Below are 24157 nucleotides of genomic sequence, written 5' to 3' on the forward strand. Positions count from 1 at the left end.
GCCTGCTTCCAACAGCTACTGTTGCTAGGTAACAATTAGCAATGTGCATCAGCTATTCCCTGTTATCCTATTACCACTCAGGACTGTGCAATATGAACATTTCATTCACCAGCTCTCAATTGTTTACCCCAATTAACATTGACGATGACAATTGACAACAACGTGATTAGTCATTTTATGCTATCCCTGTGCTAGGTTCTTGGGGCATGATGGACAGTGCCAAAAAAGCTTCCTGTTTTCCTGACGTAAATACAAGCGACCCCCAACTTACGACCACTTGACTTATGACCCCCTGCATTTATGACCATTTTTTCATGCGAGATAGCTCCTAAAAAAACCCAATATACATCCACAGCTCACATTTACGACAGCACAAGACACAGACTCCATGCATCATCCCAAAACAGAAAACGTACAAGGTCAGTCAGACTTGCCAGTCTGCAGCTGCTGCATGAACTGCGTGTCTCCACCATATCGGTCTTCACTTTTTAGTTATTTTTGTGTATTATTTGAACTATTTAGTTTAGTTTCTCTCCATTTCCATAGTCAATTTTGGTATTTTTAGGCTATGAAATGGGTTTCCAGGAATGGAACTACCTTTTATATCATTGCGCATGTGGGAAATAAGAGTTCAATTTATGACTGTTCTCCAGGAACCAATTAGGTCGTATGTGTGGACGTTGCCTGTATAAAATTTAATCTGATTCAAATATGATTCCTTTTGTAGGCATAGACGGGATCATAGAATAATAGGGATGGAAGAGAACTCAATAAGTCATCTAGTCCTCTCCTCCTAACTCCCCTTCTTCAACGCCATATCTGAATTACAGGCCAATATTTTTCTGTCAACAAACTCAATAGTCAGTCTGAAAACATGTAGATTGTAAACTGCCCAAGATGAGATAGAAATAAATAAATAAATATCAACTGGTCATTGTTTGCATTGATTTCAAAATGCAATTACAAATCTGAGCGATATATATGGACAGATCTGGATGGAAGAATTACATTTTTGCATTATTTCCTCAGAGATATGTACATGGTATCACGTGTTATAGGATGAGAGGGAAAATACTATCATCTTGAGAAACTCCATCATCTAACCAGGAACTGAGCTTGAATGCCAATGTGGGTTTTTTCAAGCTTCAACTAGCCAATATAAAACAACAGACAACATGAATGTGCATATTCTCTCTCTCTCTCTCTCTCTCTCTCTCTCTCTCTCTCTCTCACACACACACACACACACACACACACACACTCAAATTACCTACACTCTTACAATAAAGGTATTTTAATGTTTTTGGTCTCAGATTAAATTAAAATGATTTTAAAATATTTCCTCTTTTGATATCATTACCCGGAAGAGTTAAATTTATTTTGGTGCTATTGCATACCTTGATGTGATAGAATTCCATAACTTCACATGCTTGGATTTCTTTTAAGTTAATCTTAATTCTGAATTTACTAGGATTGTAATGGTTGCTTTTGGGAATGACTACAACATGCTTGTAAAGTTTATTACTTTACATTATTAATACGTAATCTCAGTTTTAACTTCCTTTTAACATTTTTTATATCAGGGAATTATATCTTGGTATCTGTAAATCTGCAAAAATGTACTCAATATAACGTGAAATGAGAAAAAAATACTTGAATTGATTGATGTTCTCTGGGTTCATGATTGATATCACAACAGTTTTACATCAATGTAATAGCATTGAATTCAGTGTATTTATTTCTGATTTATACTACATCCAGAAACAGTCACTCCATGTTTTTGTCTCCATAATGAAAATAATCAAATTTGACCTCATGACTTATCATCATAATTACCACTGAATTCAGGGAGACCTGTTCTCACACATCCAGAGCAGAATTTGGCTCTGTCTCATTATCAGTATTGTTACTTATGTGAAAAATGTATTAGCAAATAGTTAGGTCTCAGCATGGAGGAAACAGAATTTTCAGGTTATTTTCAGTCTTTTTCTTCCTCATCTGTGTCCTTGCTCAATCTCTGCCCCTTATCCTTGAAGAGTCTTCCTCCTGTCCTCTATCTTTTAGCACTGGCTGCATTTTCAGAACTTCTTGGTCATTGATTGGTCAAGGCTATGTCTAGACAGCGGCGCTAATTCAGAATACTGGAAGTGTCCCAAAATAGCTATTCTTCATCTTTAAATGCACCCGTTATTTCAAAATACATTTTGAAATAACGGGCGCACTAATCGGTCGTCCCGGTAATCCTCATTCCACAAGTGTTAAGGGATGCTTTGGAATAGCATTTTATTTAGAAATTAGATTGAAATAAGATACACAATTTGCGTAGCTCAAATTGTGTATTTTATGTGGACCTACGGGTACAGTATAGATGCACCCCAGATTAATAAATTCAGGTTTCTTTGCTGCTTATTATCCTGCTTTCCAGCCTTTACATCTTTATCTTACTGTAATCCTCCTTTCCCTCCTTGCAGCTATATAGATGAATCTCCTTGTCTGTCCTTTGATACCCTGATCAGTTTGCTTGGTTTTGCCCAGCAATTCATTTCTTGGATCTAAGTGCATTTGTGTACGATTCATTTTAAAACCCATATTCTTGGGACTCTGTCAGCAGGTATTAGTATGATCTAAGCAGCTGACCTCTTCTCTGTGTTGTTGCTATGTTCTCTACACATGTATATTAATTTTTTGTAACACCGGCAGTTAGGAAGATCAGTACACCAGTAGATGGAGAGGAGCAGCAGTGGAGTAGTCAAAAGCAGCAATCTAACATGTGCAAGGATTGAAGAAGGAGCCAACATCCGTTAAATTAGGAACTGATTTAAAGAGACAGTGAAGAGCTTTTAGGAGACCAAAAAGATAAACATTGTTCAACTTCAAGAGCTAGACAGAGTAAAAGGCCTTTGGGAGTCTTTCAAGCCTATTAACAGCATAAACAAAATCAACAGAGTTTTCTTGCTGACTTTATAATAAATATTATATCTTAATAGTCAAAAGCACTATTTTTCACAAGACATTAAAGCAAAATTTTGTATTGTTTGTGAAGCTGTTAATGGAGTGATTGATAAATAAGAAGCATGTTTTTAAATGATCAATGAATTTTGTTAAACTTTCATAGAATCATAGAACACTAGAACTGGAAAGGACCTCGAGAGGTCATCGAGTCCAGTCCTCTGCCCTCATAGGGTTGCCAGGTGTCCGGTTTTGAACCAGACAGTCCAGTATTTGAGCTTTCTGCTTGGGAAACAAATTGAGAAAATATAAATGAAAAAATATAAATGTCCAGTATTTTCTAAATAATATGTAATGTAGATTGTGATATAATGTCAAGTGTGTCCGGTATTTTTGTTGAAACCATCTGGCACCGCTGAAGCCAGGACCAAGAACTGTCTAGACCATTGCCCAGCCATGCTGTATTTCAGTGCTCTTCATTCTATCTTAAATAGTTATTTTGAGACCAAGCGCTGCCAAAGTTATTCATTCTAGCACTCTTGATTCACAGGAGAGGTCCTATTGACTTAGGGTATGTCTAAACAGCAAAGTTATTTTGAAATAACAGCCCTTATTTTGAAATAACCTTCCTAGGCTACGTCTAGACTGCAAGTCTCTTTTGAAAAAGAGCGTCTAGACTGCAAGCAGTACTTTCGAAAAAGCAAGCCGCTTTTTCAAAAGAGGGCTCCCAGGCAGTCTGGATGCTCTCTTTCGAAAAAGCCCTGTTTGTATTTAAGAATGCCTTTCTTCGAAAGAACACTTTCGAAAAAAGGCATTCTTCCTCGTGAAATGAGGAGTACCGCCGTCAAAAGAAAAGCCACATTCTTTCGATTTAATTTTAACGTGGATGTAGTCTAGACGCAGGTGAAGTTTTTTTGAAAAAAGGTTACTTTTTTCGGAAAAACCCTGCAGTCTATTCACAGCCCTAGTGTCTACACAGCCAAACCACTATTTTGAAATAAATTCAAAATAGCAGAGTACTTATTTCAAATTTGGTAAACCTCATTCTACGAGGAATAACACCAAATTTGAAATAGCTATTAGCATATTTCAAAATAAGTGCTGTGTAGATACTTATTTTGAAATAGGGGGCCTCCAGCCTTTTCAGGGTGCCCTGGTGGCCACTCCGGCCTCAACCAAGAACACTCCTCTCCCTTCCCCCCCCCCCAGAACCCCTTAAAGGGGTAGACTCTGACCACAATGCCTGTGCCTGCTCCAAGTCTGCCAGCCCAGAACCAGCAGTTACTGCCCCTGACCCAGTGGTCCCAAAACATGAGCCAGCAAGCCGCTAGCAGCCAGCCCTCTACCGCTCCCCAGGAGCAGTTTGCCAGCTCCCAGGAGCCTGACAGGGACTGGAGAAGGTGGGCACCTTCCTGGTCCAGGGTAGAGATCATGGACCTTATTCAGGTTCGGGGGGTTGCCCCCAAAGTCCATGATCTCCACACTAGATGGAGGAACGCAGCTGTCTATGACAGGATAGCTGTCTATGACAGGATAGCTGCCAACCTGGCCACCAAAGGCCACATGCAAACCAAGGAGGTTTGCATGACAATCAAGTTGGTCCGGTGAGACCCCGAGCCCTGAGCTTCCCCTCCCTCTTCTTCCCCTTGCTTCCCTCTTCCAGCTCCCTCCTCCCAGGTTTCTCCCACCCCTCTCCCACTCTCTCTTCTCCCCTCTCCCACCTCCTTTCCCCAGTCTCACCAGAGTTTCATTCCCTCCCCCACAGGTTTGTTAAATAAAGAGAGTTTGTGTTCAAGAAAATACGTGTATTTTATTTGACATCATGAATGGGGGTTAGGGAGAGGTAAGTGCAAGGACGTGAGGGAGGAATGAGGCACAAGCTTCCAGTAGGGCAGATCAGGGAGGTTCTTAGTGCTCTTCAGAGTGGAAGCTCTCCTGCAGGGCCTCCTGGATACTGACAGCCCCCCGATGGACCTCCCAGATGGCAGCCTGCAGAAAGTGCAGACAGGCTCTCAGCAATGCATCCAAGAGAAGCACCTGAATGCCCAGAGGCAGCTCTGGCTCCATGTTGCAGAGTGCTGTGGTGTTCCAAGTGAGGGCAATTAGAGCATGCAGAGACAAAATGCTTTGCTGTCTCTCATCGAGGTAGACAAGCAAGCAGGAAAACCTGAGAAACTATTTCAAAATAAGCTATTTCAAAATAACACTGTATTGTAGACACACCCATAAGTAGGTTGTACAAGTTACAGATGGACTCCTGGGTACCCACTAGGACAGTCCAGTATTTTCACCTCCTGTCCAGTAAACAAATTCAGAAAATACCAGATAACTAAAATGTCCGTTATTTTCTGATTTTTTTCCCCATCCAGGAGGTGAAAATAGTGGACACCTGGCAACCTTATGACACACTCGGCAACTGGGCCCAGCCCCAGGCCTCCCCTCCGGGCCCTAACACCCCCAGCCCTCCACCTCTGGACCTCCTGCTTACCTGGTTCTTCAGGAAAGATGAGTTCTGGCTTGATCAAGAAAACAAAATGGCCACCGGCAAAAAGCCTAGAGACCAAGGGGAAGCAATGCTCAGTGCTCAGTCGCTTCCTTGTTCTTATTCCTATTCTGACCCTGCACACGGTCTGAAAGAGGCCATGCTGTTTTATTATTTAATTTAAAAAAATTTTTTTGCTCAACAACTTTCGTCTCCCCCCTTTTTATTCCCCCTCAATAGAATTTTTCCCCAGTCTTTTCTTTTTTTTACGGGGGGGGGGGGGGGGGGAAGGGTTCGGTATTTTTGGTTAAACCATCTGACAACCACCCTTTTTAGCTTTGTGGTTCATGTGTAAAAGGTTAACACAGAAAAAAGAGGTTTCAGACCCTGATAGAAACAGTGTTATGATCTTACGTTGTAGTTAACCCATGTAACCCCTCCTGCTTACAATCCCGGTGTGAGGCTATTCAGCATAGAGGAAGCCTTGTGACTTCTTACACAACTGTGGGAGGCTAGTCCTGAGGCTCCTCTGTGTGCTCTGCATTGTGTATTATCTGTGTGCACCTCAGACCAGACCAATTCAGACAAACCATCAGGAACAGGCTTTATTCTGTAAAAAAACATAGAACAGGATCACAGTTCAGCAGCCCCTCCTCTCTGCATGCAGCCTGTCCCTGCTGGGGGACAGAGGGCACATCCTGGCAGGAACCAGGAAGTTCTCTCAACATGCCACAGTTGTAGTCCACAACTTATAGTTCCCAGGGCTGCTGTTGAAGCACACCAGAGCTTGGACTACACATACAAGAAGTTTTTTGCTGGCTTGCCATTCCGGGTCTGTAACAGGGCAGCTGCCCTGTACTGGCCCCTTAAGAGCCAAACCCCAGCCTGGAGCAGGCCCCGGGGAGTTCAGCCCAGCTGGGCGGCATTGGCCAATTAAGGCCCAGCTGGGGGCTATAAAAGGGAAGGGCTGCTTCAGCCAAGGCAGTGTGAGTCTGGCTGCCGAGGGAGCAGGACGCTCTCTGGAGCTAGGGCAGGGCTAGAGAGTCAGGCTGGGCTTGGACAGCCAACCGGCCAGCCTGCTAGGCCTGCGGACAGGCCGGCTGGAGAGACACCAAACCCCCGGAAGGGGGGCTCAGAGCGAGTGACTTGGGCACTGCTGGAGGGCAGTGTGGCGAAGAGAGCAACGCGACCAGAAGATTCCAGAGGGGAAACGCCACGTGAGCGGAGGCCTGTGCGGGTGGAATGGACTGATTCCGGGTACAGATGACGGACCCCCGCTACGGTGGTGAGTGACCCCCTCACAGGGTCCCAGATGTTAAATTAATGGGAGACTAAATCAGCGGAAGTTTTATCATCAACTTCTGTGAGGGGGAAGCAGAGTTCTATGTTAGCTTTCAATGTGTTGTCAGACTTCTGGAAATCTGGTTCCTTTAATTAGGCACTTTGAAGTGAATTTCAGAGCTGCCCTTCCTGCACTCAAGTTTAAAAATGATGACCAGACTATGTATCACTGACAGGTGGAACTTAACCTGGCACCTCTGGAGCTTAGTGAATGAGCCTCTCCTGCTTAAGATAAAAGCCAGTTTTCTCTCAGCCAAGGCTGTAGAGCAATTTTTTTTCTCTCTCTGTAAGTGGCTTAAGTGACTCTTGATGAGACAGTGAACCACATCCAGCAGGTGTGTGGATTACAGCTAGATTACCAATAATTCACTCTATTTGATAAGTTTCCCAGCGAAAATCTTGAACACCATACCCACTGTGAACTCAATTCTCACTGTAACTTATTTAATGAAGATGCTCAGAGCTAGTCTTTCAGTAAACATTGAGGGTGAATTATACAGTTCAGAAAGTTCATTATGTGTTATGTAAGGGAGATAAGACAGAAATGTCAGGAGTTAGGGGTACTGAGTGCAGAATAGAAGGGGGCATGCTGGAGCCAACCTCCACTATACAGGCAGTCCCCGGGTTACGTACAAGATAGGGACTGTAGGTTGATTCTTAAGTTGAATCTGTATGTAAGTCGGAACTGGCGTCCAGATTTAGCCGCTGCTGAATCTGATCAGTTTCAACAGCAGCTGAATCTGGATGCCAGTTCTGACTTACATACAGATTCAACTTAAGAACCCCAGGAGTCCACAAGTCAGCTGCTACTGAAACTGATCAGCAGCTGATTCCAGGAAGCCGGGGGCAGAGCAACTCTGCCTCGGGCTCACTGTAGTCAGCCGCTGGTCAGTTTCAGCAGCGGCTGACTTGGGGACGCCTGGGGCAAAGAAGCTGGGGTGCTGCTCTGCTCCAGGCGTCCTGATTCAGCTGCTGCTGAAACTGACCAGCAGCAGCTGAATCAGGATGCCTGGGGCAGAGCAGCTGGGGTGCTGCCGGGTTGGTCCAGTAGCGCCGAGGAGCGGCGCTGCGGGACCAACCCAGCAGCGCCCCAGCTGCTCTACCCCAGGCGTCGTGGGCAGAAACGCCTGGTCTGCTGGCGGAGAGGGGGCACTAGCTGCACCCCCCACCACAGCAGACCAGGGAGACGGGGAGCAAAGCCGCAAAGGACACCCGCAGCGGGACAGCCCAGGCGCGCCGCGGCTGTCCCGCTGCGGGCATCCTCCGAGGCTTTGCTCCCCGTCTCCTTGGTCTGCTGGTCAGACCAGGGAGATGGGGAGCAGCTTTTCTCACCCCGGAGAACGCGGGCGGCGGGACCGCGGCTCATCTGGGCGTCCCGCCGCTCCTGTCCTCCGGGGCAAGAAAAGCCCCGTTCGTAACTGCGGATCCGACGTAAGTCAGATCCGCGTAACTTGGGGACTGCCTGTATTTGATTCATAACTGTATAAACTCCAGAGCAGCAGAAGTTAAGAGTGAGTCCCTCTGCTGCTCTAATTTTCACTGGGCGTCTGGAGACAAGGCAATCACGACCATTTTCAGTGCAACTTGGATGCAGTGGAGAACTGAAGCCTGAATAAATGGCTCAGAATTAATAGTTATTGCTGATAGAGGGGACAACTCCTTCTGGTCTGCTAGCTAAAATGGAACCAATGATCCTGGCACATATTCTGGGAGATGCTGAGGATTTCTGCTTGGCCTTGACAAGAGTGGCAAGTGCTCAGCACCTCCTAGGATCAGGCCATTCTAGTAGTGCGTACACTGCATCAAATGACAGCATGAAAATCCTAAAGGCCTCATTCAGATAATAGGGGTATGGGTACTCATGCTGTCCAATAATCAGCATGGATAAAAATGAGCCCTGAGTGTTTTTTGAAATCTCATACATTAACACTTGTGGTAAGAGGAGGAGATAGAAATGGTTCAGTGATCTTGAGGCAAAAATCATAATACATTTAAAAAAATGTGAGGTACCCCTTGTGCCATCTTTAGGGATTAGAATTTGCATTCAGTGCTGCAGATATACTATGAATGACATCAGCGGCCATTCTTAATTAACATGCTTTCTGAATCAAAAAACAGAATGGTTGTCTAGTTAAGAAAAGCAACAGGTGGCATATTCAACCTCTGCTCACTCCTTTGTTTGGAAGAAAGAAGCGAGTTATTTTGTAGTTATGTGTCAGGTATTGAGTATAGACATGCAAACACTGGTTAAAAAAATGAAAAGGTGCAGGCTAGTCAGGCATCTCCATCTAAATGCATAATAGTAATAATATTAGCAGCCCCCAGAAAAACTAACTTTGATATTATTTGGACATTTTAACACCAGGAGAAGAGATGTTTAGTCTGTGTAACCCACAACTGTAAGAAATGAAGTGTCCCAGTTTGGGACTATGTCTCCAAAACTCTCATTTCTGCAGACTCTCAGTCATAGTCCTTGAGGTCTTAGATAAACATTTGCCAAGCAGGGGCAAGTTTCACTAAAATAGTCCATATGTTTGCTTTCTAAATCATTTAGAAACTTCTGTGTTTATAGATAAGGCTCCACACATTGTTAAATAGTATAAATTATGTAAGCAGCTTATCTGCTCCACAGTTTTGAAGTATTACCATAATTGGATACATGCTGCCTATGCTGAATGGGGTTTGGGTCTTCCAAGAGAAGATGCGCTGGTTCTTATTAAAAAGAGCACATTTACCCACAGTTAGTACAACAGTAGCAATAGACATACCATGATTATTGAAGTCTCAGCACCCACATTTTGGAAAATGAGTCTCAACATTTTAACTTTTAAAAATTTTCCAGAGTGTGTACAAATTCTGTGAAGGATTAATGCTAGGTGTGTAATTATCCTATTTCATTACAATTCCAATTACACTGTTAATTGTGTTGATTTTTTTAAATTCCTGACAGTTAGTACAAGTTATTAAGAGGGAGAGAAGAACACAGCACTAATAAGGAACGGCAGCTCTTTTCCATTTTCAGTTCCTTTCTTATAAGTATTTGGATGAAACTATCTTCCTATCATCCTTAAAATTGTTAGTATGGTCAGGCCTAGTAAATAGAATCATTAATAGAGTTTATTTCTCTGTGAGTAAGAATGTGCATTTCCATTAGCTTCAGCAGAGTGCAATGTGAATTCTGTGAAAAGAACAGACTTCTCTTATGCATCTGCTTTTACTTATTCTCAAAATAAAAATAAGGAGGTCCGTTTTGAGAAGGCTCATCACTGCAAAGGAGTTATTTCCATATTGCTAACTCCAACAGTTCAAAAAGTATTAGAGCTCAACTTCATTTACAAGTTTGAGAAGTTAGTGCCTTTTCCATGTAGCATGGACACTCTAATTGCCTATTCTTTCCCCTTTTTTCCTCTTTCCCCCTTCTTTTTCCTTCTCCCTCACTCCTTCCCCCACTCCCCTCCCCCCACAATTTATTTAGAAACTTTTAATAACTCCATTCATCTGAAGAAGTGGGTTGTGCCCATGGAAGTTCATGATTCTCTCCCTCTAGTCACTCACTAGAAAAGCCCATTCCACCTTCCCCGGTCCTTGGTACAATTCAGCAATGACTCCTGCATCTTCTCTCCTCTGTCCCAGGGCCCAGGGAAATACTGCAAAATCAATTATGGTAATAGTCATTTGAATGTTTAAACAAATTAGCTTCAACTGTGCTCACATAGACCTCATGTTCAGCTTACTGTGATATGCTAGCAATGGAGCTAGTGGTCTGCAATGTTCAGAAACAGACTTTCAAGTGACTATTGATGAATAGCAGCAGAAAGTAAATGCTGAACTTGTAAATCTGAACATTCACATCAGAAACCCACTTCTTGGAGTGACCTTTATCCGATTAGGCAATGCAATATAATTGTCCAGTCAAATTATCTACAATAATCTAGCCAGCACAACAGAACATGCACATACTGTGAATATTAAATGTGCATTTCACTGCTTGAGAATAATCTACAGAAGGTAAATAATAATAGAAAAATTTGAGAAAAATAGGAGCTATATGTAGACAATTTGTGAACAGAAATAATTATTCACTATGAATTAGCTACTCCAATTTCTTTAACCTTCTCTCTCTCTCTCTCTCTCTCCCAGATGGCACTTGCCGATGGTCTCTGTTTCTCTCAGGCACACTCCAGGACACAGCAAATACTAGCCATTCCCCCTTCATCAAAAACTCCCCTTTCCAGTTTCTCTATTCACAGCACACAGCAGTGCCCTATTGTTCACCTCCCCAATGGCAAACTCCAGCCTACCTGCTCCCCTCTGCTATAGCACAATCCAGCAGAAACCCTCCCTTCCTGTATCCATCAACCCACCTATTCCTGTCTCCATTGACACAGGTCTGTCTCTCTTTGAGTTCTGGTTACTCACTTGGGTGGGAATGCATTTGGAATCAGGATTGCATCCAGAATGGTGGTGAAGCTAATTTAATAAACAAGGGAATGAATGATGTGCACTTTGCAATCAGATGTAAAAGGAGAAAACAGGCCAAAAGTTCTTTTTCCCCAATCCAGAGTGTCCCATTAGTTCAGCGATACAGAGTCACAATTTTAAAACTACTTCACTCCATCATGCCTGACTCTTTTGTTTATCCCTATGGCTTGTTATTAGAGTTACCAGGTAGTCATAAAAAATACTGGACACGCTTCGAGGGGGGGGGGGGGAGGGGAGTGACCTGCTGGGAGGGGAGTGGTGCTGGCCAGGAGGAGGGGGGGGGGTGGGAAACAGAGCTAAGGGAGGGGCAGCATGGCTGGCTAGGGGAGATGGCGGGGCCGACGGGAAGCAGGGCTGATCGTGGGAAGGAGGGGTCGAATGGAACAGGGCTGGCCACAGGATCTCGGGGGTGGGGGCAGTGGCTGACAGGGGATAAGCTGGCCTAGGGAAGCTCAGGAGAAGGAGGAGGGGAGAACTGGCTGCCAGAAGCAGGGCTGGCAGGGGGTGCAGCAGGGCTGGCCGGGGAAGATCCAGAGCAGAAAACGGCCAGCGGGAGGCAGAGCTGGCAGTCGGGGGGAGGAGGGAGGGACTGGCCGGGGAAGACTGGAAGGAGAGGTCAGGGGGAATCAAACAACCGACCGGCTAGGAGGGGGCGGGGGAGTGAATCAGCCGGCGGGGAGCAGGACTGACCTGGGCTGTGCAGATCGCAGGGCGGTCCTGTCCCGCACGAGTCATTCAGGCTGCGGCTCCACCACGCGCTTGACCAGCGTGCAGGAGCATGGACCGGGATGCCCCTCCTCCTCCTCACACGCAACCAGGGCTCCCAGTACCGATCGCGTCCCGCCTTCCAGTCACTCCCCCCCCGTCCCCGGCAGGCTTCCATCCAGCGCCCAGCCAGACAACTAGAAAATACCAGACATTTCACATGTTCGTTATTTTCTGGATTTTTGTACTGGACAAGGGCCCAAAAATCAGACTGTCCGGTAGAATACCAGACACCTGGAAACCTATTTGTTATGATATTTTCTTTTAAAAAAACTAACAGTTCCTTTTTCTTTTTTTTTTTTTTTCTTGCATGGCCTAGTGCTTTTAGGGCCAGACACAGATGGAAGAGCCCTATTGTTCTAGTGAGACAGCATATATGCACTGCTTATAGTATATAGAGAGCGTCAACATTCAAGGCTAGATAGTGTCTCCTTATTCCGTAGAATGGAATAGGTTGCTCCCTCCTCCCCATATACAGATCTGCTTTTGTAGGCCAGTGAAAAAGAGGATGTGTGGATGCTGAACTGTTACTTAAATTACTTTGTGAATCTCAATCTATACATTTCTCTTATCCCCCTGACTCCCGTGTGAGATGCAATTAGTCCAGTTAGCAGGGCCTTGCCTAGCAGTCACAACTTCAATTCTAGTCTTAGCTCTGCCACTAGTTTACTGTAAGAGCTTGGCAAAGTCATTTTGTCTCCTCCATCCCTTTGTCTTTATTATTTGATTGCAAGATTTGACTCTCTCCCTGTGTCTCTGAGCAGTGTATAACACAATCGGGCCTCTCATCATAGGCAGGGACTCTACAGTAATAAATAACAGTCTGACAATCTGGCATTTGTTGTTCTTATTGCCTCACAGAAAATATTTTTATTCTTTCCCTATTAAATCATAATTCAAGATAAATAATGAGTCAGATTCATCCCAGCAAATGCCATTTCTTTTTGCTTTCTATGGTGGTCCACTACGAGACTCTGGCCATACAAATAGTCCAGAGCATCCTCTACATAAGGGACTGAGAGGAATAAAGCCAGTGAATCCCCCTGAGTGAATGACATTTATTGGAAAAGGCTTATCACCCTGGGTAGTAAAGAAATGTTCTGATTCAGCATCCACCTTATCTTCAAGTAAAGCTCTCAATGAGAGTTGGCAAAAGTGAACACTGCACTAATGGTAACACTGAAAACAGTTTCAGGCTATATTACAGCTTCGCTCTCTGCCTGAGTGAATTTTTCTCCTGTTGATTGGGACTCTGTGCGAGGAGGGACAATTTACACCTTTCTCTACCTGTTTATGTGAATTTGGCGGCATTAATTTCTTTATTTTATAGTAAAACTCTGCCTAGATTAACAATGTATTGAGAAAATAATATTTTTAAAACATGTTGTAGACAAGCAAAGATCATGCCTTTTGGTGATAAAAGACAAGAAGAAATAACTCATGTGTTAGCTACAGCTTCAGTTCATTTGAAATCAGTCCATTAAAGTCTATCCAGTCAGCCAAAGTCTGTGCAGAATAAGGAAGGAAGGCTGGCTTTAGTCAATGTCCATTTACATCTCATGAGAATGTATACACATTTATGCCAGGGGTTTTTGTAATAGTGCAGGATGAGTTTGGCTTTTGCTGATAAGAGACACAGACTGTGACCAGGTCAGGACTTCCTCCTCTATGTTGCTTGTAATTTCTAATCTCTTCTCTTTCATTCACATAGTGATGCATTTACAGGCATTGATGTGACATGAAAACAGGGTAGTAATGTGAAGGGACAGAAAAAAGAAAGAAGACCATCCAAAAGCATGTCTTCTTTAACTGTGCCTTTTATTTTCTGTTTATAACATGTTTCCCTCGAAATAGAGAAGTTAACAGTGTGTGCTGTGTTCATCAGTGGCACAATAGCAGGCCTATTAATTTGACTTTGATTTGGCTACCTGAATATCAGCAGCCTAATAGACAGAAGAGGTGGCCAATTCAGGATGTGTAATATTAATCCTCCATTTTACACACTGCGCCAAACCCATCCTCTCCTTCAAACATTTACTTTTCTAGATATTACATAGAAGATATATCTAATGTCACAGCTAATCTCTATGTCCAGTCCAGCATGTTGCTGAGTAGATGTAATGCTGCCTGCACTCTCCAATCTCATGGGAAGACTTAATTCTTATAATAGGATCATTTTATTTCACTATAGATGTTTGTAAAGTAATATATGTAATGCACACCAGACTGTATGTTATGGTGCATACAGTAAGTTAAAGCAGAGTACATGTAAAGGTCAAGTTCTCTGTGGGCATACATTGGGGTTCACACCAGTAGAAGCCAATTGAGCAATTGATTTTGCACCATCCGAACAACTGGCCTTCAGTTTTCAGTCTTGGCTTGATTTCCTTCTGCTTTAGTACAATCTGCACTAAAATAAAAATAGTTTTTTTAAAGAAAGAGTTTGACCCCAACAAATGCAACTGTTTTCCTCAGCTAAAATTTACTTCCAATTTACACTCAAGAAATTGAGCAAAATCAGGCTCTATATCTCAGTTCTGTTCTAAGATGCATGAAATTAAGAATTGTATCAGTATATGAGAGGGTAGAACAGGATCCCAAATTGGTTTCATTTTCTGTTACATATATATGTAGTGTGCAAGCAAAGGGGAATGTCCAAAAAGAAATAATATTATGAACTGCAAAGACAGCAGCTGCGCTCACTGGCTTAAAGACTAGGTTATAAAAAACGTACCATTTAAAAACTAAACTACACGTCTTCAATTCAAACACCATTCTGTTCTTACCATATGGATGTGAACCGAGCTGGGAGGTTTTGCAACTGTTTTGTAGGATAAGGTCATAATTCAAAATGATCTGGACAAGATGGAGAAATGGTCTGAGGTAAATCTCATCATCATCATCATCAACAACCATGGGCTCAACGCCCGTTGGGGTCCAGTGCCTCCCTCACTATTTCCTTCCATCTTTCCCTGTCCAGTGTGGAGTGGCTTAGTTTCTGTAGACTAACTCCACACCAGTCTACAATATCATCTACCCATTCTCTGTGGGGATCTGCCTCTCCTATTTGGACCATCCATTATGCTGAATACCAAGGTCTTAACTTTTTGCTTGTTGTTCATTCTGCAGATATGCCCAAATATTTGTAACTTCCATTGTATAACCTTCTGCAGTAGGTTCTCTTTCGTCTGTATCTTCCTATATAATTCCTCATTGGTGACTTTCTGCATCCATCCTATTCTCAGGATCTTTCTATAACAACTTCTCTCGAATGCCAATATTCTTCTCTTCAAATCTTTTGTTATCACCCATGTCTCACATTCGTCCAACATGCGGCTAAATACACACATTTTCAAGATGCTCAGCTTCATTCCTAAGCTAATCGCTTTACTTTTCCAGATCATATCCATTGCCTTCAAACTCGCTCTTGCTTTCTCTGTTCTAGTCACCATTTCCTTCTTACAGTCTAGATCATACATCATATTGCTCCCCAAATACGTGATCTTCTCTACGTTCTCTAATTCAATCTGATCTTCCTTCCTATTTCTTTATCTCCAAATACCATTGTTTTTGTTTTATCGATATTCATAATCAGTCCATACCGCTTCCCTGCCTCTTTTAGCACCTGCACCATTCTCGCTAACTTCTCTTCATCTTCCTCAATGATAACTATATCATCCACGAACCTTAAGTTGTTAGTTCTCATCCTGTGGACCGATATCCCTTCTACCTCTTCCTTGATCTTGTCCATTGCTCTCTCTATGTGTGTGATGAAAATACTCATCGATATCAGATCTCCTTGTCTCATACCTCTACTCATTCTAAACCAACTTCCCCACTCTCTGCACATTCTCACCACTGCCTCCACATTATCATTGATATCCTTCAACAATATCAATCTTCTATCCACTCCATACGACTCCAACACCACCCAAGTCACTTTTTGATATATACTGTCAAATGCCTTCTGAAAATCGATGAAGCAATTGTAGATGTTCTTGTTGTTTCACTGAGCTTTCTTTGCTATCAATCTTATACACTCTGCATGAATAAAGATAAGATTTAAACATCTGTAGAATTTCTACCATTCTTGCATGCAGTTTATTTTTCATGTTAAGCTTTCAAATATTGAAAGTTCACATTCAATGCCTTGAACAAAAATGATAAATGAACTAATGAATTAGAAAAAGATGTTGTTATTATTTTAACCAGTAAACTCACTCAGGGATAATCTGGATGCAATTTAGCTTATTGAAAATGTTTTGAGTGAACATATGGCTTCTATTGTGAAATCAGTGCACAGTTTTAATTACAAATATAGATAATTATCCTTTGAATTTTAAACATTTATATCTGTCAGGTTATGTTGGAGCATTTTTCATGGTCAATAGGTTGAAAAGTTATGAAGTTGAATATATATATTTGTTTGGCTAAAGCTATCTTCAGAATAGGTAAGATCCAAACTTTTCACCTGCCTGACCCCAATGTGATTTGAACACATAGCCTTCTGATCTGGAATCAGACGTGCTGCTATTGTGCCACAAGGCTAGCTTGAGTAAATGGGATGAAGTTTAATAAGAATAAATGCAAAGTACTCCAGTTGGGAAGGAACAATCAGTTTCACAGATACAGAATGAGAAGTGACTTTCTAGGAAGGAGTACTGAAGAAAGGGATCTAGGGGTCATAGTGGGCCACAAGCTAAATATGAGTCAACAGAGTAATACTGTTGCAAAAAAAAAAGGCAAATATGATTCTGGGATGCATTAACAGGAGTGTTGTGAGCAAAACACAAAAAGTCATTCTTCCACTCTATTCTGCACAGATTAGGCCTCAATTGGAGTATTGTGTCCGGTTCTGGGTATCACATTTCAAGAAAGCTGTGGAGAAATTGGAGACGGTCCAGAGAAGTGCAACAAGAATGATTAAAAGTCTAGAGAAAATGAGCCAAGAGGGAAGACTGAAAGAATTAGTCTTGTTTAATTTGGCAAGGAGAAGACTGAGAGGGGACATGATAGTGGTTTTCAAGTATCTAAAAGGGTGTCACAAGGAAGAAGAAAAAATATTCTCTTCGGCCTCTGATAAGACAAAAAGCAATGGGCTTAAACTGCAGCAAGGGGATACAGTTTGGATACTGAGTCAGAGTTCATTATTCAATGAAACTGGGCTGTAAGGGACTATGGTCTTATTTGGCAACATAGTGGAGAGGAGTGTAATGAATTAGTCAGGAAGAGCGATAAGTGAGGCTGAGGTTGTCTCACTGCATAAACCAAATCTGAGATAGTGAATGAGGCAGTGGTGTGTAGCGAATGAGATCTCCTGCGTTCTTCAGTCCAGCATTCCATGGCATTAGCTGTATGGGGCCCAAAATGTGACCAATGAGGCTAAAAATAGCTGGTGAACAACAGTGTAACTCTACCGTCTAATTTGTGCACCGAATGAGGCGGAGGTCCTGATTGAATCATACGACAAGATCATATAATTAAAAATTATATCAGACACATGGGGTCTGAGGGATGGGCAGGGTGAAGCTTGCATGGGCCATCTAAACTGGGGCATTTCCAGACTTTTGAGTGCTTTGCTTTGTCACGTTAGGGCTCTTTACATTTAGTGCTTAGTGTGGAATAGGATTAGGAATGGGTTACTTAGTAAAAAGTGTAGTGCAGAAGTAGTGAATAGAAAAATTTCCTTTAAAATAAGAGTGGCTATCTATCTTTCAGAGTTACTAAAGTGGCCTTTTCTTAGAAATAGCGGAGAGGAGTTCTGTGGCACCTTATAGACTAACTGAAGTGTAGAAGCATAAGCTTTCGTGGGCAAAGACCCACTTCGTCAGATGACATGCATTTGACGAAGTGGGTCTTTGCCCACAAAAGCTTATGCTCCTACACTTCAGTTAGTCTATAAGGTGCCACAGGACTCCTCGCAGCTTTTGCAGATTCAGACTAACACGGCTACCCCTCTGATACTTTTCTTAGAAATGTATCCTGTGTAACTCAATGGAGCAGCAGTTTGTGCATCCATGCTGGCAATGACAGCAGTCTCAGGCATATGTCTCCCTGCAGGTGAAAAAGTGTCCTATGTACTTTCCATCTGAGAATATGCCCTCAATCCTTAAATGGATCCTTGCTTCTTACCCTTGCGCTGCTAAGATTGTGCAGAGGATTATTTCTTTAAGAATCCAAAATTTTAAAAAAATATTTATTTACTAAGAACTAAAAGCAAGCACTTGCATGTTCACATGAAGTCCAGCTGAACAAATATATCCATAACTTTCCGAACCATGATGTACTTTCTGGAAAGATCAGTCTGGTACAGAAGTGTAACATTACTGCCTTGAGGGCAGGGGGCTGGACTCGATGACCTCTCGAGGTCCCTTCCAGTCCTATTATTCTATGATTCTATGATGACAATAAAGTAAAGGAATTTTACCACCCAATTACAGAAAGAAACTGCTGATCTAGAATTCATTTAGGAGTTCAACATTATCAGTTTGAGCCTGAACAAAGATATTAACTGGTTAACTCACTACAGAGGCAATTCCCCCACGTTTGATATTCACACTTACACATCAAAAGCTATGAATGGGACACCTGCAACCTGACACAATTAGCTTTATTAACACTGGTTCAACATTGATGGGTAACTGCTTTTGCTGTTATATATACCATGGAGTCTGTAATTTCCATTCCAACTCATCTCATGAAATGAGTTTTACCCACAAAAGCTCATGATATAATATATTTGTTAGTCTCGAAGGTAACACAGGACTGCTTGTTATTACAATACAAGGAATCTCATAAAACAGACCATTCTTATCATGCAACCACATCAGATTGCCTCCAAAGATACCACATTCATTAGTGAACCAGCTTCCAAAAGAGTGACCTAGGAGACCTCACCCTTGGGGAAAGACATTGCATGTACACAAGGGGGAAGAGGAAGACATTTCCTTTCATTTGTGCAGTTAACTTCTGTGGAGCACAGGAGACTCTCAAAGCATTTATGGGCCAACAGTTACAGAAGCCAATTTCTATTTTATCAGCAGCTGATTGCCAAAACCCTCTCACTTCCCTTACCCATTCGCCTCAGAGGTCTTTGGTCCACTGTGTGGGAGATCTTAATGGGGGAAGGCAGGCTTTTAGGGAACCCAGACCAGAAATAACACAGAACCCTGGTCTGGATAGTCTTCCTGTGCCACGTTACATGTGAATCTTTGGGGAGCAGGGTTTGTGATCTGTGATTATGCTTCCTAAGCTATGTCTACACAGCTGCATTAGCTCGGAATAACTGATGTTATTCTGAAATAATAAAGCCTGCATCTACACAGCTAACAGTTATTTTGACATAATGTCTATAATGTTGAGCTGGAGGACTACTTACTAGGGGTATGTCTACACTACCCCCCCTAGTTCGAACTAGGGGGGTAATGTAGTCATATGGAGTTGCAAATGAAGCCCGGGATTTGAATTTCCCGGGCTTCATTTGCATAAAGCCAGCCGGTGCCATTTTTAAATGCCGGCTAGGTCGGACCCCGTGCCCACGCGGAACGGACTAGCTACTTTGGATTAGGCTTCCTAATCAGAACTAGCTGTACACCTTGCTCAATGAGGCATACAGCTAGTTCGGATAGGAAGCCTAATCCGAACTAGCTAGTCCATGCCGCGTGTAGCCGCGCGGCACGGGGTCCGACCTAGCCGGCATTTAAAAATGGCGCCGGCCGGCTTTATGCAAATGAAGCCCGGGAAATTCAAATCCCGGGCTTCATTTGCAACTCCGTATGACTACATTACCCCCCCCAGTTCAAACTAGGGGGGGTAGTGTACACATACCCTAAGACTCTTGTAACCCTCATTGTATGAGGAGTAAGGGAAGTTGGGGGAAGAGTGTTCTATCTCAAAATAAACTATTTTGACTTAACTTGAGCCATACTAATTGCATAGCTTATGTAGCTTATTTCAGGTTAGCTCTACTATGTAGATGTGCCCTTAGATACCAATCAGAAGTCGCCTCAACACTATCAATCCACTCAAGGTCGTTCATTGCTCTGATGTTGACCACTGTCATTAGTAAGATCTAACCCAGTATAGAATAACAGAATACTAGAACTGGGAAGGACTTTGAGAGGTTATTAAGTCCAGTCCCCTGCCTTCCTGGTAGGACCAAGCACCATCTAGATCATTACTGACAGATGGCTGCCTAAACTGCTCTTAAATGTCTCCAGTGATGGAAATTATATAACATTCTGTAGGCAATTTATTCAGTGCTGACCCACTCTGACAGTTAGGAATCTTTTTTCCTGATGTCCAAACTGTATTTCCCTTGCTGTATTTTAAGCCTATTGCTGCTTGTCCTATCATCAGAGGCCAAGGAGAATAATTTTCTCCCTCCCCCTTGTAACACACTTTTAGGTACATTAAAACTATCATCATGTCCCCTCTCAGGGTATGTCTACACAACCCTCCTAATTCGAACTAGGAGGATAATGTAGGCATACCGCACTTGCAAATGAAGCCCGTGATTTGAATTTCCCAGGCTTCATTTGCATAAGCCGTGCGCCACCATTTTTAAATCCCAGCTAGTTCGAACCCCGTGCTGCGCGGCTACACGCAGCACAGAATAGCTAGTTCGGATTAGGCTTCTACTCGTGGAATGAGGAGTACAGCTAGTTTGGATTAGGAAGCCTAATCCGAATCAGCTACTCCGTGCCACGTGTAGCCGCGCGGCACGGGGTTCGAGCTAGCCGGGATTTAAAAATGGCGGTGCCCGGCTTATGCAAATGAAGCCCGGGAAATTCAAATCCCGGGCTTCATTTGCAAGTGCGGTATGCCTACATTACCCTGCTAGTTCGAACTAGCGGGGTAGTGTAGACATACCCTCAGTCTTCTCTTTTCCAAACTAAACAAACCCAGATCTTTCTTCCCTCATAGGTCATAATTTCTATACCTTTAATCATTTTGTTGCTTCTCCAATTTCTCCACATCTTTCCTGAAAGGTGATTTCCAGAAGTGGATGAAATAATCCAGTTGAGGCCTAACCAGTGCAAAATAGAGTGGAGGAATTACATCTTGTGTCTTGTTCACAAAACTATAGTTAATGCATTCCAGAATGTTTGCTTTTTTTTTTCAGCAGTCTCCTACTCTTGACTCATATTTAGCGTGTGGTCCACTATGACCCCTAGATCCATTTTTGCTGTATTCCTTCCTAGATGGTCACTTCCTATTTTGTATCTGTGAAATTGAATGTTCCACCCTAAATGGAGTACTTTGCATTTATCCTTACTGAACTTCTTCCGATTTACTTTAGATTGTTTACTTCAGATTTACTTCAGATTGTTGTTTGTCTGTTTTGACAGCCTTAAGAAATCACCATGTAAAGTTCTAAAAACAATTAGTAGTCCTGTTGCACCGTAGAGACTAACAAAAATATATGGGATAATGAGCTTTTGTGGATAAACCCCACTTCATCAGATGAGTTGTAGTGGAAATAACAAAATCCAACATAGGTTATTGCTTTGGCTGTTATATATGTCAATTGTGGGTCCCATGTTAATAAAGCTAATTAAGTGGGCTGGATGTGTCCCATTCATACCTTTTGATGCAGAATTCTGAATGTCAAAAGCAATGGAAATTGGCTTTGTAGGTCATTAACCAGTTATACATTTATTCAAGCCCAGGTTGACAGTATAAAATTTGTAATTCAGAAGTCTCTCTCTGTAACTGTATAGTAGAATTCCTTTGTAGAAGAATGGCTAATTTTAAACCCATGATTGAGTGACAAGACATAGGTTGTAGATCAGGGGTGGGGAACATTTTTGGATTAGAGGTCGCTGACCCACAGAAAAATCAGGCAGGGGCTGCACATAAGTGAGAAACAACCAAACCCTCACTAATGTGACCCTTGGAGGGGGGAGCCCCAAGCCTTAGGGGCTGAATCAAAGCAAGATGGGGCTGCATTCAGCCGTTGGGCTTTAGGATCCCCACCCTTGTTGTAGATTGTCAATGATGCACTGGAAGGATTTAAGCTGGGGGCTGTAGGTGATGACCAGTGATGTTGGGCCTGTCTTGAAGTAGGTGACTTATGGGTACTTTTCTGACTCTGTCAGTCTCTTCCTTCACTTGCCCAGGTGGGTATTTTAAGTTTTAGGAATGCTTGATAAAGATCTTGTAGATGTTTGTCTCTGTCTGTGGGATTGGAGAAAATCCTGTTCTATTTTAGGGCTTGGCTGTAGACAATGGATCATGTGGTGTGTCTTGGAGAGAAGCTAGAGGCATGTAGGTAAGAAAAGCAGTCAGTAGGTTTCCAGTATAAGCTGGTGTATACGGGATCATCATTTATTTGTACTGTAGTGTCAAGAAAGTGGATCTCTTGTGTGGATTGGTCCAGGCTGAGGTTGATAGTGGGGTGGAAGCTGTTGAAATTCCACTGGAATTCTTCAAGGGTCTCTTTCCCATGGGTCCATATGATGAAGATGTCATCAATGTAGCATAAGCAGGGGAAAGGTGCTAGGGGATGGGAGCTGAGGAAACATTGTACGAGGTCAGCTATAAAAATGTTGGCATATTGTGAGGCCATGCAAGTGCCTATAGCAGTGCCACTAACTTGAAGTTATAAATTGTCCCCAAATTAGAAATAGTTGTGGGTGAGGACAAAATCACATAGCTCAGCTGCCAGGTGTGCAGTGGCATCATTGGGGATAGTGTTCTTGGCAGCCAATAGTCTATCATTGTGTGGAAAGTTGGTGTAAAGAGCTTCTACATCCATAGTGGCCAGGATGGTATTTTCAGGAAGATTACTGATGCTCTGTAGTTTCCTCAGGAAGTCAATGGTGTCTCAAAGGTAGCTAGGAGTGCTGGTAGCATAGGGTCTAAGGAGAGAGTCAACATAGCCAGATAATCCTGTTGTAAGGGTGCCAATGTCTGAGATATGGGATGTCTGAGATTTCCAGGTATATGGCTACTGGGTAGCAGATAAAATGTTACTGGTCGTGCATCTAGGGGTCTGTTTGTGAAGATTTGGTACCAAGCTGTAGCAGGGAGTTTTCTGAGCAGATGGTGGAGTTTCTTTTCGTATTCCTCAGAGGGATCAGATGAAAGACCTATAGAATCTGGTGTTGGTGAGCTTCCTGGCAAGCTGGCATGTAAAGTTCTGTACGCACAATAGACATTTGAACCAAAAGGGGCTTGAGTGGGTAGCATAGGTTTGCATGTACCATATGCTATGAAATATATCCGGTAACACCAGTTCTATTTTGCACCTGTTATAAATAGTGAAGAATTGTACAAAATGCAAAGGTTTCTAAAGGCATAAAAATATGCTGCTGAGACTGAAGAATAATGTTTTGATTTGTTCACTTGTTACTGTTATGTACCTTTGTTTATTGAACCTTGGAAGGGACAATCAGCAGAAGCATTATTTCCCTCTTTCATCCTTTTGCCCAGCAATAGAGATCAGAAAAGCTAACAATACAGGCAACAACCCTTCATTGTCACAAATTATGAAGAATGTTTGGGATTTATACGAGCTGAAAAAGAGCTAAGTAAATACTTTGGCTGCTGTGTTGCACCCCCCCCCCCCCCCCCCGACACACACACACACACAATTGCAGTATAAATGTTTGAAAGTGGCTAAATAGTGGAAATACAATCATTGGGCAATAATATGTCTTGATATATGAAGCAGACAGGCCCTCTTTGTTATCGAATGGAATCACCATTGGTAGCAAAGAACTGACAGTAGTAAGGGCCTGCAGCTCACCTGCATACCCACTAGCTTAACCCCAGACAGTCTAATGAGCACACCTGGGCCCCAATTTAGCTGGCTGATTGGTCCAACTTTTGGCTGAGGATACCAGGTGATCTAGCTCTTAGAACCACCACCACCAGCAGCAGGGTGTTGGCTGGTCAAATTAGATGCCTGTAGCTATGTTAGCTCCTGCCTTCCCTCGCTCCAGAAAACCTGTTTCTGACCCTTAACTTCAGGTTTGGACCCTGGGCTTGACCCTTGGCTCTGATTCCTAGTTCTAACTCTGGATTTGACACTTGTTTCTGTTTCCCTGCTATAGATGCCTTCTCCAACCCCGCAGCCTGCCTCCTGCTCTGATCATTAGACTAGATGCCTATGTCCCAACCCCAAACAGTATC

At 42.8% G+C, this 24157-nt stretch overlaps 1 protein-coding gene and 1 long non-coding RNA gene across 5 annotated transcripts in view; one reads left to right on the plus strand and one right to left on the minus strand.

Moving 5' to 3' along the window:
• Positions 1 to 24157, plus strand: part of TRPC4 (transient receptor potential cation channel subfamily C member 4) — a 235662-nt gene that overhangs the window by 134227 nt on the left and 77278 nt on the right. Inside the window, exon 1 of one of the 4 annotated variants that reach the window (XM_075919126.1) lies at positions 6423 to 6716. The exons of the other annotated variants lie outside the window; for them this stretch is intronic. The gene's annotated coding sequence lies outside the window, so the exon portion shown is untranslated. Of the gene's footprint in view, positions 1 to 6422; positions 6717 to 24157 lie in introns of those variants that run through there. 4 annotated transcript variants of the gene reach the window in all.
• On the minus strand, positions 5778 to 12110 carry LOC112546099 (uncharacterized). The gene is made up of 3 exons (XR_003089730.2): positions 11945 to 12110; positions 10328 to 10419; positions 5778 to 6041 (listed from the first exon to the last, which is right to left on the minus strand). It is a non-coding gene; the product is annotated as an uncharacterized LOC112546099 (long non-coding RNA).

Source organism: Pelodiscus sinensis, chromosome 1 (assembly GCF_049634645.1).
Source record: "Pelodiscus sinensis isolate JC-2024 chromosome 1, ASM4963464v1, whole genome shotgun sequence".
In the NCBI taxonomy this organism is placed as follows: domain Eukaryota; kingdom Metazoa; phylum Chordata; order Testudines; family Trionychidae; genus Pelodiscus; species Pelodiscus sinensis.